Source organism: Bombina bombina, chromosome 2 (assembly GCF_027579735.1).
Source record: "Bombina bombina isolate aBomBom1 chromosome 2, aBomBom1.pri, whole genome shotgun sequence".
NCBI lineage: Eukaryota > Metazoa > Chordata > Amphibia > Anura > Bombinatoridae > Bombina > Bombina bombina.
Genome location: NC_069500.1, coordinates 398,920,988 through 398,941,253, shown reverse-complemented (window position 1 = coordinate 398,941,253; position 20,266 = coordinate 398,920,988). Strand labels below are relative to the sequence as shown.

Below are 20,266 nucleotides of genomic sequence, written 5' to 3'. Positions count from 1 at the left end.
CAAATAACTACAATGAAATAAACTAACTAAAGTACAAAAAATAAAAAAGAACTAAGTTACAAAAAATAAAAAAATATTTACAAACATAAGAAAAATATTACAACAATTTTAAACTAATTACACCTACTCTAAGCCCCCTAATAAAATAACAAAGCCCCCCAAAATAAAAAAATGCCCTACCCTATTCTAAATTACTAAAGTTCAAAGCTCTTTTACCTTACCAGCCCTGAACAGGGCCCTTTGCGGGGCATGCCCCAAGAAGTTCAGCTCTTTTGCCTGTAAAAAAAAACATACAATACCCCCCCCAACATTACAACCCACCATCCACATACCCCTAATCTAACCCAAACCCCCCTTAAATAAACCTAACACTAAGCCCCTGAAGATCATCCTACCTTGTCTTCACCTCACCGGGTATCACACCGATCCGTCCTGGCTCCGATATCTTCATCCAACCCAAGCGGGGGCTAGACATCCACTGAAGAAGTCCAGAAGAGGGTCCAAAGTCTTCATCCTATCCGGGAAGAAGAGTAGATCTGGACCGGCAACCATCTTCTTCCAAGCGGCATCTTCTATCTTCATCCGATGAGGACCGGCTCCATCCTGAAGACCTCCACCACGGACCCATCTTCATCCGGCGACGTCCAACTGAAGAATGACGGTTCCTTTAAGATGGCGTCCCTCGAATTCCGATTGGCTGATAGGATTCTATCAGCCAATCGGAATTAAGGTAGGAATATTCTGATTGGCTGATGGAATCAGCCAATCAGAATCAAGTTCAATCCGATTGGCTGATCCAATCAGCCAATCAGATTGAGCTTGCATTCTATTGGCTGATCGGAACAGCCAATAGAATGGCGGTTTACGGAGTGGCAGATTAGGGGTTAATAATAATATGCAGGGGTCAGCGATAGCGGGGGCGACAGATTAGGGGTTAATTCTTCATCCCGGTGATGTCTTTCTCCAAGCGGCAGCAAAGTCTTCTTCCATCGGGCAGCATCTTCCATTAAGCGGCATCTTCAATCTTCATTCTTCGCTCCTCCAACGCGGAGCATCCATCCCGGCCGACGACTGAACGACGAATGACGTACCTTTAAATGACGTCATCCAAGATGGCGTCCGTCGAATTCCGATTGGCTGATAGGATTCTATCAGCCAATCGGAATTAAGGTAGAAAAATCTGATTGGCTGATTGAATCAGCCAATCAGATTCAAGTTCTGAATTCAGCCAATCGGAATTCGACAGACGCCATCTTGGATGACGTCATTTAAAGGCACCTCATTCGTCGTTCAGTCGTCGGCCGGGATGGATGCTCCGCGTTGGAGGAGCGAAGAATGAAGATTGAAGATGCCGCTTAATGGAAGATGCTGCCCGATGGAAGAAGACTTTGCTGCCGCTTGGAGAAAGACATCACCGGGATGAAGAATTCTTCTTTGCCGCTTGATTGGACATCGCCCGGATCGGATGAAGAGTTCTGCCCGGCGGGGTGAATACAAGGTAGAGAGATCTTCAGGGGGGTAGTGTTAGGTTTATTTAAGGGGGGTTTGGGTTAGATTAGGGGTATGTGGGTGGTGGGTTGTAATGTTGGGGGGTGGTATTGTGGTTTTTTTTTCAGGCAAAAGAGCAGTTTTCTTTGGGGCATGCCCCCACAAAAGGCCCTTTTAAGGGCTGGTAAGGTAAAAGAGCTTTGAACTATTTTTAATTTAGAATAGGGTAGGGAATTTTTTTTATTTTGGGGGTTTATTATTTTATTAGGGGGCTTAGAATAGGTGTAATTAGCTTAAAAATCTTGTAATCTTTTTTTTATTTTTTGTAATTTAGTGTTTGTTTGTTTTTGTAATTTAGTTTAGTTTATTTAATTGTATTTTTAGATAGATATTTGTAGTTTATTTAATTTATTGATAGTGTAGGTATATTTGTAACTTAGGTTAGGATTTATTTTACAGGTAATTGGGTAATTATTTTAACTAGGTAGCTATTAAATAGGTAATAACTATTTAATAGCTATTATACCTAGTTAAAATAATTAACAATTTACCTGTAAAATAAATATAAACCCTAACAGAGCTACAATGTAATTATTAATTATATTGTAGCTATCTTAGGGTTTATTTTATAGGTAAGTATTTAGATTTAAATAGGAATATTTTAGTTTATAATATAAATTAGATTTATTTAATAAGAATTTAGTTAGGGGTGTTAGGGTTAGATAGAGTTAATATAGTTAATATAAATACTATAGTAACTATATTAACTATATTAACCCTAATATAATTAGGGTTAATATAGTTAATATATATAATGTAATAACTATATTAACTATAATATACTTAGGGTTAATATAGATAATATAGCTGGCGGCGGGGTAGGTAGATTAAATTAGGGGTTAATAATTTTAATATAGATGGCGGCGGTGTAAGGGGCTTATATTAGGAGTTAATACCATTAATATAGGTGCGGCGGTGTAGGGAGGGCAGGTTATAGGGCAAAAGAGCTGTTAACTTTGGGGCAAAGCCCCGCAAAAGGCCCTTTTAAGGGCTGGTAATAGAGTTTATTACTTTATGGATATTAGATTAGGGGTTAATAATATTAATATAGCTGGCGGCGGTGTAAGGGGTCAGATTAGGGGATAGATCACTTAGATGGTGGCGGTTTTAGGGGCTCACAGTAGGGGATAGATCAGTTAGATGGTGGCGGTTTTAGGGGCTCACAGTAGGGGGTTAGTTTATGTAGATGGCGGCGGTTTAGGGGTTAAATACTTTATTAGGGATTGAGGCTGGGGATCGCGGTTGACAGGTAGATAGACATTGCGCATGCGTTAGGTGTTAGGTTTTATTTAGCAGATCGCGGTTGACAGGTAGATAGACATTGCGCATGCGTTAGGTGTTAGGTTTATTTAGCAGCCAGTTTAGGGAGTTACGGGGCTCCAATACTCAGCGTAAGGCTTCTTACGGCTGCTTTTTGTGGCGAGGTGAAAATGGAGTAAGATTTCTCCATTTTCGCCACGTAAGCCCTTACGCTGTATATTGGATACCAAACTGCGCGGGTTTGGTATACCTGCCTATGGCCCAAAAAACTACGGGCGACGGCAGAAATATACGCGCGTAACTTCTAGGTTACGCCGTATATAGGATACCAAACCCGCGCAAATATTGGCGTCGCCAGCTTTTGCGGGCGGCGATTTTTATCGGATCGACCCCCTAGTGTTCAAAACTGCTGCCATATACTTGTCCAGACACGTGCATGCTGTCTACCTAGCAGGGGAGGATTGAGTGGTTGGGCAAACAGGACCTAGACTGAGGCCCCGGCAACTAGTAGGCCTGCCAGTGGCATCTCCAAGAGCCTGGTGCACTGCCTATGCTCACAATCACAGCTAGTTAAATAAGCTAGTGCAGCAATGATAGATGAGCTGTGCTAGCGGTTCTGTCTGAGCAACAGCAGGTATGGGACATAGGAAGTCCTTACAGAGAGAGTGCCTACAGCCCTTTCCTTCCCCTGTTCAAACATTAGCAAGTGCAGCTGTGTTAGTGGTTGTTAGCTGGGGTAGGCGGCAGATAATCAGGAGCTAGTGCTGTCAGTAATAAAGCAGTTACGTTTGTGAGGGGAAAGGGGCCATGGAGTGGTGGCCCTAGTTCTGGAGTGGGAGCCCTGGCTCTGGAGTGGGAGCCTAAACCTGTATTAAAGGACATGGTCCAGCCCTGGAATGAGTGCCCTTTCCCTGCAGTGGATGCCCTGTCCCTGAAGTGAGGTCCATGTGACCGGATGGAGGGTTTGTTGCTCTGATTTACCTAGAGTGGATACTCAAATATAGGTTCTGACCCTAGGGGGAGGGTCTGTCGCTGTGGGGGCCCTGGAATGTTGAGTGACCTGGCCATAGAGGTTGGGAGACCCTGGCCAGAGCCAGTCGGCACTGAAGTGAAATAAGGGCATAGGAGGCAGGGTGGGGCATAAGTGGCTGGGTGGGTAAGGCAGTAGGGTGATCTTATTAATATAGAACAATTTTTGCTTAGTTTGTCTCAGATCGCCTATGCTATTTAGGCATTCTCTTCAACAAAAAACACCATGAGAACAAAATAAACTTGAAAAAATAAGTTGGAAAAGTTTTTTCAAAATTGTATATTGAATATTTTTAAAAAAAAAAATAGGACATATTGGTTATTATTCAAAATATGCAACTGCCTATGGCCATCTTTATGCTTAGGCAGGGCTAGTTTTTTGTATCTTAGGCCCAATGATAAAAGGATCATCACACCCATGAGAAATGGCCTTTTTTTGTCTCTCCAGTCTCACAATCCATGTATCCGGCACAATGTTATAAAAAGTGGGCTGTCCTTCTCTGGTACAACAAGTCGTGATGTGCCTTCCATAGGAAACAATAGGGATCACTGTCTGAGCAAAAATCTGCCCACATCACTAGTGAACTTAGATCTTGGAGGAGGAGGGGGAATGTATTCAAAGCATATTTACATAACATACACCTTGCACTCACTAAATGTAAAAATGGTTTCTGCGTAATACATATGTAAAACAGAATTTATGCTTACCTGATAAATTACTTTCTCCAACGGTGTGTCCGGTCCACGGCGTCATCCTTACTTGTGGGATATTCTCTTCCCCAACAGGAAATGGCAAAGAGTCCCAGCAAAGCTGGTCACATGATCCCTCCTAGGCTCCGCCCACCCCAGTCATTCGACCGACGGACAGGAGGAAATATATATAGGAGAAACCATATGATACCGTGGTGACTGTAGTTAGAGAAAATAATTCATCAGACCTGATTAAAAAACCAGGGCGGGCCGTGGACCGGACACACCGTTGGAGAAAGTAATTTATCAGGTAAGCATAAATTCTGTTTTCTCCAACATTGGTGTGTCCGGTCCACGGCGTCATCCTTACTTGTGGGAACCAATACCAAAGCTTTAGGACACGGATGAAGGGAGGGAGCAAATCAGGTCACCTAAACGGAAGGAACCACAGCTTGCAAAACCTTTCTCCCAAAAATAGCCTCCGAAGAAGCAAAAGTATCAAATTTGTAAAATTTGGCAAAAGTGTGCAGTGAAGACCAAGTCGCTGCCTTACATATCTGGTCAACAGAAGCCTCGTTCTTGAAGGCCCATGTGGAAGCCACAGCCCTGCTGGAGTGAGCTGTGAATCTTTCAGGAGTCTGCCGTCCGGCAGTCTCATAAGCCAATCGGATAATGCTTTTAAGCCAAAAGGAAAGAGAGGTAGAAGTCGCTTTTTGACCTCTCCTTTTACCAGAATAAACAACAAACAAGGAAGATGTTTGTCTGAAATCTTTAGTAGCCTCTAAATAGAATTTTAGAGCACGGACTACATCCAAATTGTGTAACAAGCGTTCCTTCTTTGAAACTGGATTCGGACACAAAGAAGATACAACTATCTCCTGGTTAATATTTTTGTTAGAAACAACTTTCGGAAGAAAACCAGGCTTAGTACGCAAAACCACCTTATCTGCATGGAACACCAGATAGGGCGGAGAACACTGCAGAGCAGATAATTCTGAAACTCTTCTAGCAGAAGAAATTGCAACTAAAAACAAAACTTTCCAAGATAGTAACTTAATATCTATGGAATGTAAAGGTTCAAACGGAACCCCTTGAAGAACTGAAAGAACTAGATTTAGACTCCAGGGAGGAGTCAAAGGTCTGTAAACAGGCTTGATCCTAACCAGAGCCTGAACAAATGCTTGAACATCTGGCACGGCTGCCAGTCTTTTGTGAAGTAAAACAGATAAAGCAGAGATCTGTCCCTTTAGAGAACTTGCAGATAATCCTTTCTCTAAACCTTCTTGTAGAAAGGATAGAATCTTAGGAATTTTTATCTTGTTCCATGGGAATCCTTTGGATTCACACCAACAGATATATTTTTTCCATATTTTATGGTAAATTTTTCTAGTTACAGGCTTTCTAGCCTGAATCAGAGTATCTATTACAGAATCTGAAAACCCACGCTTTGATAAAATCAAGCGTTCAATCTCCAAGCCGTCAGTTGGAGGGAAACCAGATTCGGATGTTCGAATGGACCCTGAACAAGAAGGTCCTGTCTCAAAGGTAGCTTCCATGGTGGAGCCGATGACATATTCACCAGGTCTGCATACCAAGTCCTGCGTGGCCACGCAGGAGCTATCAAGATCACCGAGGCCCTCTCCTGATTGATCCTGGCTACCAGCCTGGGAATGAGAGGAAACGGTGGGAATACATAAGCTAGGTTGAAGGTCCAAGGTGCTACTAGTGCATCTACTAGAGTCGCCTTGGGATCCCTGGATCTGGACCCGTAGAAAGGAACCTTGAAGTTCTGACGAGACGCCATCAGATCCATGTCTGGAATGCCCCATAATTGAGTTATTTGGGCAAAGATTTCCGGATGGAGTTCCCACTCCCCCGGATGGAATGTCTGACGACTCAGAAAATCCGCTTCCCAAATTTCCACTCCTGGGATGTGGATCGCAGACAAGTGGCAGGAGTGATCCTCCGCCCATTGAATTATCTTGGTCACTTCTTTCATCGCCAGGGAACTCCTTGTTCCCCCCTGATGATTGATATATGCAACGGTCGTCATGTTGTCTGATTGAAACCTTATGAATTTGGCCTTTGCTAGTTGAGGCCAAGCTCTGAGAGCATTGAATATCGCTCTCAGTTCCAGAATGTTTATCGGGAGAAGAGACTCTTCCCAAGACCATAGACCCTGAGCTTTTAGGGATTCCCAGACCGCGCCCCAGCCCACTAGACTGGCGTTGGTCGTGACAATGACCCACTCTGGTCTGCGGAAGCTCATTCCCTGTGACAGATTGTCCAGGGTCAGCCACCAACGGAGTGAATCTCTGGTCTTTTGATCTACTTGAATCATCGGAGACAAGTCTGTATAATCCCCATTCCACTGTCTGAGCATGCACAGTTGTAATGGTCTTAGATGAATTCGTGCAAAAGGAACTATGTCCATTGTTGCAACCATCAATCCTATAACTTCCATGCACTGCGCTATGGAAGGACGAGGAACAGAATGAAGTACTTGACAAGAGCTTAGAAGTTTTGATTTTCTGACCTCTGTCAGAAAAATCCTCATTTCTAAGGAATCTATTATTGTTCCCAAGAAGGGAACTCTTGTTGACGGGGACAGAGAACTTTTTTTCTTTGTTCACCTTCCATCCGTGAGATCTGAGAAAGGCTAGGACGATGTCCGTATGAGCCTTTGCTTTTGACAGGGACGACGCTTGAATTAGGATGTCGTCCAAGTAAGGTACTACTGCAATGCCCCTTGGTCTTAGAACCGCTAGAAGGGACCCTAGTACCTTTGTGAAAATCCTTGGAGCAGTGGCTAATCCGAATGGAAGTGCCACAAACTGGTAATGCTTGTCCAGAAAAGCGAACCTTAGGAACTGATGATGTTCCTTGTGGATAGGAATATGTAGGTACGCATCCTTTAAATCCACGGTAGTCATAAATTGACTTTCCTGGATGGTGGGTAGGATCGTTCGAATAGTTTCCATTTTGAACGATAGTACCCTGAGAAATTTGTTTAGGATCTTCAGATCCAAAATTGGTCTGAATGTTCCCTCTTTTTTGGGAACTATGAACAGATTGGAATAAAATCCCATTCCTTGTTCTCTTATTGGAACTGGATGTATCACTCCCATCTTTAACAGGTCTTCTACACAATGTAAGAATGCCTGTCTCTTTATTTGGTTTGAAGATAAGTGAGACCTGTGGAACCTTCCCCTTGGGGGTAGTTCCTTGAATTCCAGGAGATAACCTTGAGAAACTATTTCTAGCGCCCAAGGATCCTGAACATCTCTTGCCCAAGCCTGAGCAAAGAGAGAGAGTCTGCCCCCCACCAGATCCGGTCCCGGATCGGGGGCTATCCCTTCATGCTGTTTTGGTAGCAGTGGTAGGCTTCTTGGCCTGCTTACCCTTGTTCCAGCCTTGCATTGGTTTCCAGGCTGGTTTGGGTTGTGAAGTATTACCCTCTTGCTTAGAGGATGCAGAATTAGAGGCTGGTCCGTTTCTGCGAAAGGGACGAAAATTAGGCTTATTTTTAGCCTTAAAAGACCTATCCTGTGGGAGGGCGTGGCCCTTTCCCCCAGTGATGTCTGAAATAATCTCTTTCAAATCTGGTCCAAATAATGTTTTACCTTTGAAAGGAATGTTAAGCAATTTTGTCTTGGAAGACACATCCGCTGACCAAGACTTTAGCCAAAGCGCTCTGCGCGCCACGATAGCAAACCCTGAATTTTTCGCCGCTAATCTAGCTAATTGCAAAGCGGCATCTAAAACAAAAGAGTTAGCCAATTTAAGTGCTTGAACTCTGTCCATAACCTCCTCATACGAAGATTCTTTACTGAGCGACTTTTCTAGTTCCTCGAACCAGAAACACGCTGCCGTAGTGACAGTAACAATGCATGAAATTGGTTGTAGAAAGTAACCTTGCTGTACAAAAATCTTTTTAAGCAAACCCTCTAATTTTTTATCCATAGGATCTTTGAAAGCACAACTATCTTCGATAGGAATAGTAGTGCGTTTGTTTAGAGTAGAAACCGCCCCCTCAACCTTGGGGACTGTCTGCCATAAGTCCTTTCTGGGGTCAACTATAGGAAATAATTTCTTAAATATAGGGGGGGGAACAAAAGGTATGCCGGGCTTTTCCCACTCTTTATTTACTATGTCCGCCACCCGCTTGGGTATAGGAAAAGCGTCGGGGGGCACCGGAACCTCTAGGAACTTGTCCATCTTACATAATTTCTCTGGAATGACCAAATTGTCACAATCATCCAGAGTAGATAACACCTCCTTAAGCAGTGCGCGGAGATGTTCTAATTTAAATTTAAATGTCACAACATCAGGTTCAGCTTGATGAGAAATTTTTCCTGAATCTGAGATTTCTCCATCAGACAAAACCTCCCTCATGGCCCCTTGAGATTGGTGTGAGGGTATGTCAGAACAGTTATCATCAGCGCCCTCTTGCTCTTCAGTGTTTAAAACAGAGCAATCGCGCTTTCTCTGATAAGTAGGCATTTTGGATAAAAGATTTGCTATGGAGTTATCCATTACAGCCGTTAATTGTTGCATGGTAATAAGTATTGGCGCACTAGATGTACTAGGGACCTCCTGTGTGGGCAAAACTGTTGTAGACACAGTAGGGGATGATGTAGTATCATGTTTACTCCCCTCATTTGAGGAATCATCTTGGGCAATATCATTATCTGTGGCATTACTGTCCTTACTTTGTTTGGACACTATGGCACAATTATCACATAAATTTAAATGGGGAGACACATTTGCTTTCATACATATAGAACATAGCTTATCTGATGGTACAGACATGTTAAACAGGCTTAAACTTGTCAACAAAGCACAAAAAATGTTTTAAAATAAAACCGTTACTGTCTCTTTAAATTTCAAACTGAAAACACTTTATTACTCAATATGTGAAAAAGTATGAAGGAATTGTTCAAAAATTACCAAAATTTCACCACAGTGTCTTAAGGCATTAAAAGTATTGCACACCAAATTTCAGAGCTTTAACCCTTAAAATAACGGAACCAGAGCCGTTTTTAAATTTAACCCCTATACAGTCCCAGCTATATGCTTTGCTGAGACCCAACCAAGCCCAGAGGGGAATACGATACCAAATAACGCCTTCTAGAAGCTTTTTTAGTGATTCTTAGATCCTCACACATGCATCTGCATGCCTTGCTCTCCAAAAACAACTGCGCAGTAATGGCGCGAAAATGAGGCTCAGTCTATAACTAGAAAGGCCCCCAGACTAAAAAAGGTGTCCAACACAGTGCCTGCCGTTTTTTAAACGTTCCCCAAGATTATAATGCCAATTATTAGCTAGAATCTGCATAATATGCCCCAATAAAGCAATCGTTTTAGCCCATAAAAATGTCTACCAGTTTTTAAGCCCTTTTTTTTAAGCCCTTTATTCTTTTATGTTTGACTAAGAAAATGGCTTACCGGTCCCCATGAGGGGAAATGACAGCCTTCCAGCATTACATGGTCTTGTTAGAAATATGGCTAGTCATACCTTAAGCAGAAAAGTCTGCTAACTGTTTCCCCCAACTGAAGTTACTTCATCTCAACAGTCCTGTGTGGAAACAGCAATCGATTTTAGTTACTGTCTGCTAAAATCATCTTCCTCTTACAAACAGAAATCTTCATCCTTTTCTGTTTCAGAGTAAATAGTACATACCAGCACTATTTTAAAATAACAAACACTTGATAGAAGAATAAAAACTACATTTAAACACCAAAAAACTCTTAACCATCTCCGTGGAGATGTTGCCTGTGCAACGGCAAAGAGAATGACTGGGGTGGGCGGAGCCTAGGAGGGATCATGTGACCAGCTTTGCTGGGACTCTTTGCCATTTCCTGTTGGGGAAGAGAATATCCCACAAGTAAGGATGACGCCGTGGACCGGACACACCAATGTTGGAGAAACTATGTTTTACTGCACATTCTTACAATTTAAAATCTCGCCACTAAAAGGCTTGGGTGAAAAGGTGCACCTAAGATGGAGGATAGTCCTACTAAAAATTGGAAACTACCCCATTAACATACAGGTTAATTTCATGGAACGCCCATGAAACCCCAATGGAAAGCCTATATATTCGCTAGGTATTCAATCATAGTCCACAACGTCATTACAATTACTAGTGGGAACAATACCTAACCTAGAGGACATAAATTAAGGAATAAAAAGGAGGAAGAAAAAGGGCAGGAGGACCTAAACAGAAGGCACCATCGCTTGAAGAACCTTTCTCCCAAAAGAAGCCTCAGCCGAGGCAAAAGTATCAAATTTTTAAAATTTGGAAAAAGTATGCAAAGAGGACCATGTTGCCGCCTTGAAAATCTGTTCCACGGAAGCTTAATTTTTGAAAGCCCAAGAAGAGGAGACAGCACTAGTGGAATGAGCCGTAATTCTCTCAGGAGGCTGCTGTCCAGCAGTCTCATAAGCCAAACGAATTATACTTCTTAACCAGAGGGAAAGAGTAGTAGAAGTGGCCTTCTGACCTTTACGCTTTCCAGAGAAAACAACAAACAGGGCTGAAGATTGCCTAAAATCTTTAGTAGCTTGAAGGTAAAACTTTAGAGCATGCACAACATCCAAGTTATGCAAAAGACGTTCCTTATGAGAAGAAGGATTAGGACAAAAAGAAGGAACAACAATTTCCTGATTAATGTTTCGATCCGACACCACTTTGGGAGAAACCCCAATTTTGTATGAAGGACCGCCTCATCTGCATGAAAAATAAGATACGGGGAATCACACTGCAGAGCTGAAAGTTCAGAGACTCTGCGAGCGGAAGAAATAGCAAGGAGAAATAAAACCTTCCAAGATAACAACTTTATATCAATAGCATGCATCGGCTCAAACAGAGCCTGTTGCAAAACTTTAAGAACTAGGTTAAGGCTCCACAGGGGAGAAACAGGTTTAAACACAGGCCTGATTCTAACCAGGGCCTGAACAAAAGCTTGAACATCTGGTAAGTCTGCCAGACGTTTGTGCATAACGCATAAAAATCTGGCCCTTTAGAGTACTGACCGACAAACCCTTCTCCAGGCTATCCTGAAGAAAAGACAAAATCAGGGGAATCCTCACCCGGCTCCAGGAGAACCCTTTAGATTCGCACCAATAAAGATATTTATGCCATATCTTACGGTAAATCTTGTGATGCTCTCTCCTGTTCGATACGAGCAATGATTCGTGGAAGGAGAACAAACGGAGGAAACAGATATGCCAGAGAGAACATCCAAGGAACCACTAGAGCATATATCAGAAGGGTCTGAGGATCTATTGACCTTGAACCGTACTTTGGAACTTTGGCGTTTTGACAGGACGCCATAAGATCCAACTCTTGAATTCCCTACCTGAGGATTATCTGAGAGAATACTTCCGGATGGAGAGCCCACTCCCCGGAATGAAAGGTCTGTCTGCTCAGAAAGTCCACCACCCAGTTGTCCACACCTGGAATGTGGATGGCAGATAGAAGACAATCGTTAGCTTCCGCCCAACTGCAGAAAGCGAGTCACCTCCTTGAAATCTAGGGAACTACGAGTCCCTCCCTGGTGGTTGATGTAAGCCACTAAGGTTATGTTGTCCGACTGGAATCTGATAAACTGGACTAAAGACCGTTGAGGCCACGCTGATAGGGTATTGAAAATAGCTCTTAACTCCAAGATGTTTATGGGAAGCGAGGACTCTTCCTAAGACCACAGGCCCTGAGCCTTCAGAAAAACTCAAACAGCTCCCCAGCCTGACAGGCTGAGTTCCGTAGTCACAATCTCCCAGGAAGAACTCAGAAAGCAAGTGCCCCAAGACAGATGTTCCTGAGACATCCACAACAAGAGAAAGTCTCTTGTTAGGGGGTCCAGATTTATCCTCTGTGACAAATCTGAATGGTCTCCGTTCCATTGACGGAGCATGCAAAGCTGCAGCGGTCGCAGATGGAACCGAGCAAAAGGGGTGATGTCCATGGATGCCACCATCAGACCAATCACCTCCATGCATTAAGCCACTGATTGACAATAGGCAGACTGGAGAGAAAGGCAGGAAGCAAAAAGTTTGGATTTTCTGACCTCCATCAGGAAAATATTCATGGACAGGGAATCTATTATTGTCCCTAGGAAACACACTTTTGTAGATGGAATTAGAGAACTCTTTTCCAAATTCACCTTCCACCTGTGGAAACGTAGAAAAGACAACAGCATCTCTGTATGAGATTGAGCTAGTTGAAAAGATAACGCCTGAACTAAGATGTCGTCTAGATAAGACGCTACAGCAATTCCCTGGGATCTGATCACTGCCAATAGCGCCCCTAGAACCTTTGTGAATATTCTGGGAGCCGTGGCCAGACCAAACTGAAGTGCAACAAACTGGAAATGTTTTTCCAGAAAGGCAAACCTCAGAAACTGGTGATGTCCCCTGTGATTGGAGGAGACAGCCCTAGTGGAATGATCCATAATTCTCCCAGGTGGCTGCTGTCCAGAAGTCTCATAAGCCAAATGAATCATACTTCTTAACCAGAGGGAAAGAGTAGTAGAAGTGGCCTTCTGACCTTTACGCTTTCCAGAGAAAAACAACAAACAGGGCAGAAGATTGCCTAACATCTTTAGTATCTTGAAGCTAAAACTTTAGAGCACGCACAACATCCAAGTTATGCAAAAGACGTTCCTTATGAGAAGAAAGATTAGGACAAAAAGAAGAAACAACAATTCCCTGACTAATGTTTTGATCCCACACCACTTTAGGGAGAAACTCCAATTTTGTACAAAGGACCGCCTTATCTACATGAAAAATAAGATACAGGGAATCGCACTGGAGAGCTGAAAGTTCAGAAACTCTGCAAACGGAATAAATAACAAGGAGAAATAAAACCTTCCAAGATAACAACTTTATATCAACAGCATGCATCGGCTCAAACGGAGCAGGTTGCAAAACTTTAAGAACTAGGTTAAGGCTCCTTGGGGGAGAAACAGGTTTAAACACAGGTCTGATTGTAACCAGGGACGGAACAAAAGCTGGAACATCTGGTAAGTCTGCCAGATGTTTGTGCGAAAGGATAGATAACACAGAAATCTGACCCTTTAGAGTACTGACCGACAGGTGGAATTGATTGCATATGTATCACATGATTAACGGGCACTGACCCAGAAACGTCGTGTTATATGATCCTGTCCTGGATATATCAATAAAGTAAAGATTTTGCATTGTTGGGGACCCCCCCTCTGTGTTTCATATTGTATCCATTGAGAGCGGGGTAGTAGCTCACTCTCGATTTGGTGCTGGATTCCATCTTTTGTTCCGTACATAGAGGGTCCTTCCTCAGAGGCAACCTCCAAGGTGGCAGAGATGAACAACTTCACGAGATCTGCATACCAGATCCTGCAAGGCCATGCAGGAGCTACTAGAATTACAGACGCTCTCTCTTGTTTGATACCAGCAATGACTCGTGGAAGGAGCGTCAATGGAGGAAACAGATATGCTAGACCGAAAACCCAAGGAACCGCCAGAGCATCTATCAGAGTGGTCTGCAGATCTCATGACCTTGAACCGTACCTTGGAAGTTTGGAGTTCTGCCTAGACACCATCAGATCCAACTCCGGGAAACCCCCACTTGAGGGTTAAACTGGAGAACACCTCCGAGTGGAGTGCCCACTCCCCGGGATGAAAAGTCTGTCTGCTCAGGAAATCCGCCTTCCAATTGTCCACTCCTGGAATGTGGATGGCAGATAAACAACAATTGTGAGCTTTCCCCAACTGAATAATCCGTGCCACCTCCTTCATGGCTAAGGAACTCCTAGTTCCTCCCTGGTGGTTGATGTAAGTCACTGGGGTGATGTTGTCCGATTGGAACCTGATAAACCGGGCTAAAGACAAATTAAGGCTAAGCCATCAGAGCACTGTGAATTGCTCTCAACTCCAAGATGTTTATGGGGAAAGCAGACTCCTCCCGAGTCCATAGTCGCTGTGCTTTTAACGAGTCCCAGACTGCTCCCCAGTCTAGCAGGCTGGCGGCCGTGGTCACAATCACCCAGGAAGGTCTCCGGAAGCATGTCCCCTGAAACAGATGCTACTGAGAAAGCCAACACAGAAGAGAATCTTTTGTCGACTGGTCTAGATCTATCCTCTGAGACAGATTTGAATGATCTCCGTTACATTGTCTGAGCATGCATAATTGCAGAGCTCTTAAAGGGAATGATGTCCATGAAAGCGACCATCAGACCAATTACCTCCATACATTGATCCACTGATGGCCGAACAGTAGACTGTAGAGAGAGGCAAGAGGAGAAAATTTGGGATTTTCTGACCTCTGTCAAAAAAAGTTTCATAGATATGGAATCTATTATGGTCCCTAAGAAAACCACCCTTGTAGCTGGAACAGAGGAACTCTTCTCCAGATTCACTTTCCATCTGTGGGAACGTAGAAAAGACAAAAAGATCTCTGTATGAGAGTTTGCTTGTTGAAAAGATGGCACCTGAACCAATATGTCATCCAGGTAGGACGCCACTGCAATTACCTGAGACCTTACCACTGCCAAGAGAGTCCCTAGAACCTTTGAGAAAATTCTGGGAGCTGTGGCAAGGCCAAACGGAAGAGCCACAAATTGAAAGTGCTTGTCTAGAAAAGCGAATCTCAGGAATTTGTGATGATCCCTGTGGATGGAAACATGAAGATACGCGTCCTTCAGGTCTATGGTCGCCATGAACTGACCCTCTTGGACCAAAGAAAGAATGAAACAAATGGTTTCCATTTTGAAGGACGGTACCCTGAGAAACTTGTTTAGGCACTAAAATGGGTCCAAAAGTTCCCTCTTTTTTGGGAACCACAAACAGATTTGAATAGAATCCTAGACCCTGTTCTCTTACTGGAACTGGAACAATCACTCCCAGGGAGGAAAGGTCCTGAAAGCAGTTCAAGAACGCCTCTCTTTTTACCTGGTCTGCAGATAATATTGAGAGGAGAAATCTGCCCCTGGGAGGGAAAGTTTTGAATTCCATTTTGTAACCCTAAGATACTATGTCCACAGCCCAAGGATCTGAGACATCTCCCATCCACGCTTGACAAAACAGGGAAAGTCTGCCCCCCACTTGATCCAATCCAGGACCGGGGGTCGTCCCTTCATGCTGACTTAGACTCAGCTGAGGGTTTCTTTAATTGCTTCCCCTTATTCCAAGATTGACTGGGCGTCCATGAAGACTTGGACTGCTCCTGCTTGGAAGAGGAAGGCTTTTGACCCTTGAAGTTACGAAAGGAACGAAAATTACTTTGACGTCCTTTAGGTCTGTTCTTCTTGTCTTGTTGTAGAAAATACCCTTTTCCACCTATAATATCAGAAATTATTTCTGCCAGTCCAGGTCCAAACAAGGTTTTACCCTTGAAAGGAAGCACCAGAAGCTTGGACTTGGAAGTAACATCAGCTGACCAATATTTTAGCCACAACGCCCGACGGGAAAGGACAGTGAAGCCAGACATCTTGGCTCCCAGTCTAATATCTTGCATATTAGCATCAGAAATAAAGGAATTGGCTAGTTTGAGAGCCTTAATCCTGTCTTGGATCTCCTCCAACGGAGTCTCTACCAAAATTGATTCAGACAAGGCGTTGCACCAATAAGATGCCGCACTTGCTACTGTGGCAATACAAATTGTAGGTTGCCATTCAAGACCTTGATGAACATACATCTTCTTCAAATAAAACTCCAGCTTTTTTCCATGGGATCCTTAAAGAAGCAGCTATCCTCTATAGGGATCGTAGTTGTCATAGCCAAAGTAGAAATAGTCCCTTCTACTTTAGGCATTGTGCGCCATGAATCCTTAGTGGGGTCAGCAATAGGAAAATCTTTTTAAAGACGGGAGATGGGGAGAAAGGAATCCCTGGCTTCTCCCATTCCTGTGAAATAATCTCTGTCACACGGTCTGGAACAGAAAACACTTCCACAGAGGAAGGAACATCATAGTATTTATTAATCTGAAGTTACTGAATACTTCTTATCTGATACTGAAGAAGATACTTCCTCAGTATCAGATAAAGGAATTTTACTGTCCGAATCTGAGATTTCACCCTCAGAGGCAACCGACATATCCTCCTCATCAGACTTATGAGGGAGGGCAATCTGCACAGCAGTAGGTAGAACAGAAATCTTACTATCTGAATGTCTAATTTTCCTCTTGCATTTTCCCAGCATAGGAAAAGCAGATAATGCCGCAGATACCGCAGAAGATACCTGTGCAGCAAAATCTGCAGGCAAACTCCTCCAGAAGGCTGAGAGAAACTGAAGGGCACTGTATGTGACGCCATTGAGGCTTGGGACGTATGAGGAGAAAGCTGTGGCATTGCCTGAACAGCATCATCCTGAGAGACATTGGGCTCATAGGGCAACAATTTTTCTTTACACTCTAATGTTCTAGTTAAACATGAAGAGCAAAATTGCATAGGTGAAACAATTTGAGCCTCTAGACATAATAAACATTTATCAAGAGCAACATTTTCATTAGCCATGTCCATAACTGAAAATCAAAACTATTTTAATCCCAAAAATAAAGGAGTAAACAAACTCTTAAGAAAAGACTACTGTCACTTTAAATAAGTCTTTTTTTCTCCAAAGCAATATAATGTTTTACACCCAAAGTGAAAGAAACTAAACTTAGGACCTCCACACCTCAGCAATACTGAGATGCCCTACCGTAATTCTAGAGACTCGAAAACAGTGCAGAGACTTGCTTGAACACAACCTCACTAGCGGATGCAGAGAAAACAGTGATGCCGCTCCTCTGCGTAGTTGGAAATACAGGCGTCAGGTGAATGGCCACACAGGAATTGCGCATATTCTAAAAGCGCGCGTTCCAAACAAACTGCGTAGTAACAGAGTGGTTATTATTATTATTATCAGGTATTTGTAGAGCGCCAACAGATTCTGCAGCGCTGAACAGATTCCGCAGCGCTGTTATAACGTTAAACACCACTGATAAAGATGTAAGCTGCTCCCAGTCAAACAAAAAGTCCCATAAACACCATCCATAAACAAAGCCTCATTAAAAACCTTTTGTCTCGTACAAAACGTTAATAAAGCAAGAGCCGCAGAGGAACAGTCCCCAGATAAGGGATTAACCCCTAGTAACATACACTGTGCCTGCAACCCTGCCTAAATAAATCATACTTTAAGGATTATTATGTCCCAATTATTTTTACTGCAGAGATAAATTATCTTTTTAAAGTGCAAATCTCCAGTACCTAGAAGACAAAAGGGCACTTACCTGCAGTCTAGCTGTCCGGCAGGAAGACAGCTCACAAGGTGTGAAAGGACACATACTCCTTACAGAGACCTGTAGAAAAAAGAAAGAACAGAGTAACCAACTCTGGCTTTCTATGACTAGGGCAGCAATATGTTATGAAACAAAGTAAGGACTGCCTCACAACTTCCTAACTGCTTAAAAGCCACCACTACTCTACTGAAGAGATTGACGTGGACTCAGCTAAACCCATATCCTTGCTTGCAGGGAAAAGTACCCAAAAAAGGAATTCATTTCTTCAGACACCAAAACTTCACCTTCTCCATTGACAGAGGAAAAGATAATGACTGGGGATTATGGGTAGTGGAGTGACACTTAACAGCTTTGCTGTAGTGCTCTTTGATGACTCCTGCTGGCCAGGAGTGGTATTCCCACTAGTAATTGGTACCGGGAGTCGAATAACCCACTAGCAAGGGAAATTTACAGATGAGATGAGAGATTCACAAGTCCAGACCGGCAATCCAATCATCAGATAGTCGCAGCAGTCCAGGCTCAATGACTGACTGAACTCCACTCCTCATACACACGGAAGAGCGGAGAGTCACATGAGCGGGCTGAGAGTAAAAACAAAACTGTGCCACAAGTCACAGTTAAAAAGGCGCGTATTACAAACGCCTCAATAGTAAAAACCATATCGTAGCCGTAAAAGCCTATATATTTTTCCGGACTCTAAATCAAACAGATCTGTCCTTGCGATACGTATTTAACAATAAATTTTGTCAAAGAAAGTTAAGTCTTAAGCACACAGCTTAATATTAACCCCTTAGTCTCTCTAAATGCCTAAGTTAAGCATACAATGTGCCTGCAAATCTGCCCCAAAAAAAGTATCTAAGACAACTTAGATAATCTATGTCCCAAATTAGATTCACTAGAGGTTTTACCTCTAAAATGTTATCCTTCAGAACCTAGAAGGAAAATGCACTTACCTGTGGATCCAGCAGCAGGGCAGGTGACAGCTACTTAGGAATCTGTTGGCGCTCAACAAATACCTGATAATAATAATAGGTGTGAACGGTACTCCACTCCCTATCAGGAACCTGTAGTAAAAGAAAGAACAGAGTAACTAACCCTGGCTTTCTACAAAGGGGTAGCAAAATGTTAGAAGAAAAGCAAAGACTTCCTCGCTAACTTCTAACTGCTAAAAGCCACCACTACTTTTACTCAAAAGATTGAAGTGGACACAGCTAGACCCTAATCCTTGCTTGTAGGGAAACTACCCATAAAAGGATTATTATCTTCAGACACCAACTTTACACAACCTCCATTGACAGAGGCAAAGAGAATGACTGGGGATTATGGGTAAGGGATGTAACACTTAACAGCTTTGCTGGGGTGCTCTTTGCCTCCTCCTGCTGGCCAGGAGTTGACTATCCCACTAGTAATTGGAATGGCGTTGGGGACTCTCCATGTCATAGGAAAGAAATGTATGTTTTATATCCCTTTAAGGTTGCATGATTTAGCAACACATGGATGTGCAAAAGCATAAAGATAGAACAGATTAATTCTGACGACAAACGTAGCCTTGACTTTAATTCGGGTTAACAGGAGCAACTCCTTGTGCCATGATACAAAACACTGCATTCAAATTACTGCCACTGACCCCCTTTACTTTGCGCCGTGAGCTTGGCCTGATATGACCCAGTGAGGCTTACACAAATAGCTCGCCATGCAGACCATTTCTTACTGGGTCAACACGTTCATTTGCCAGACGTCAATCAGACTTGTTCCTTTAGCATAGCACAGCAGCCTCCGCATTTACTTTTTCTATCTATTGACGCTTACCCTCCTAACTATACCGCCATATCCATTGAGAGTATACTTACTCAACCATGCTTTTGATAGGCCAATTGTGTTGTTGTTCAAAAATCATCTAAATTGATTGGTTGAACTCGATGTCCATCATGACCTGCCCCGTCACACACTGCGGTTAATAAAGCGGTATCCCTAGCAACCATACTCTACTCACGATCCAGTGTTGAGATCACATAACTTGACCACAACATTTTTGGATCTACTAGTAGAGCCCCATCTACCTATCGGGCACCCCTGCTTTAGAATGTAGGCTTGAGAGCCTCTCTAACTGTAGCTCACTTTGTATAAAAGTGCATCTACAACTGACTGTGCTCAAGGGCAGGGCGCTCCTCTCCCTTTGTTTAAGTCTGCCAACGCAAGAGTAGTAAATGAATGTATATTGTATAGTCTTAGATATTTATATATTTTTTTAATTATATTGTACCCTTATGATTGTAATGTACCTTTGTATAGCACTGTGAAAAATGTTGGTGCTTTATAATAATAAAGAAATAATAATAATAATAATAATAATAATAAAATATCACTATTAGCACAATGCATTTAGCATTGGGGGCCTTAGTATTATTCAGTGACTGAGCAGGTGTTGTCATGGTAACAATTCTAGCTGGTGTCAGAGTTAGGATAGTGCCTGCTTATGTGCC

General features: G+C 43.0%; 1 protein-coding gene across 1 annotated transcript in view; it reads right to left on the bottom strand.

The window, feature by feature from the left end:
- The window catches only part of LOC128648916 (E1A-binding protein p400), a 684,550-nt gene that overhangs the window by 547,935 nt on the left and 116,349 nt on the right, over positions 1-20,266 (bottom strand). The window lies entirely within an intron of this gene.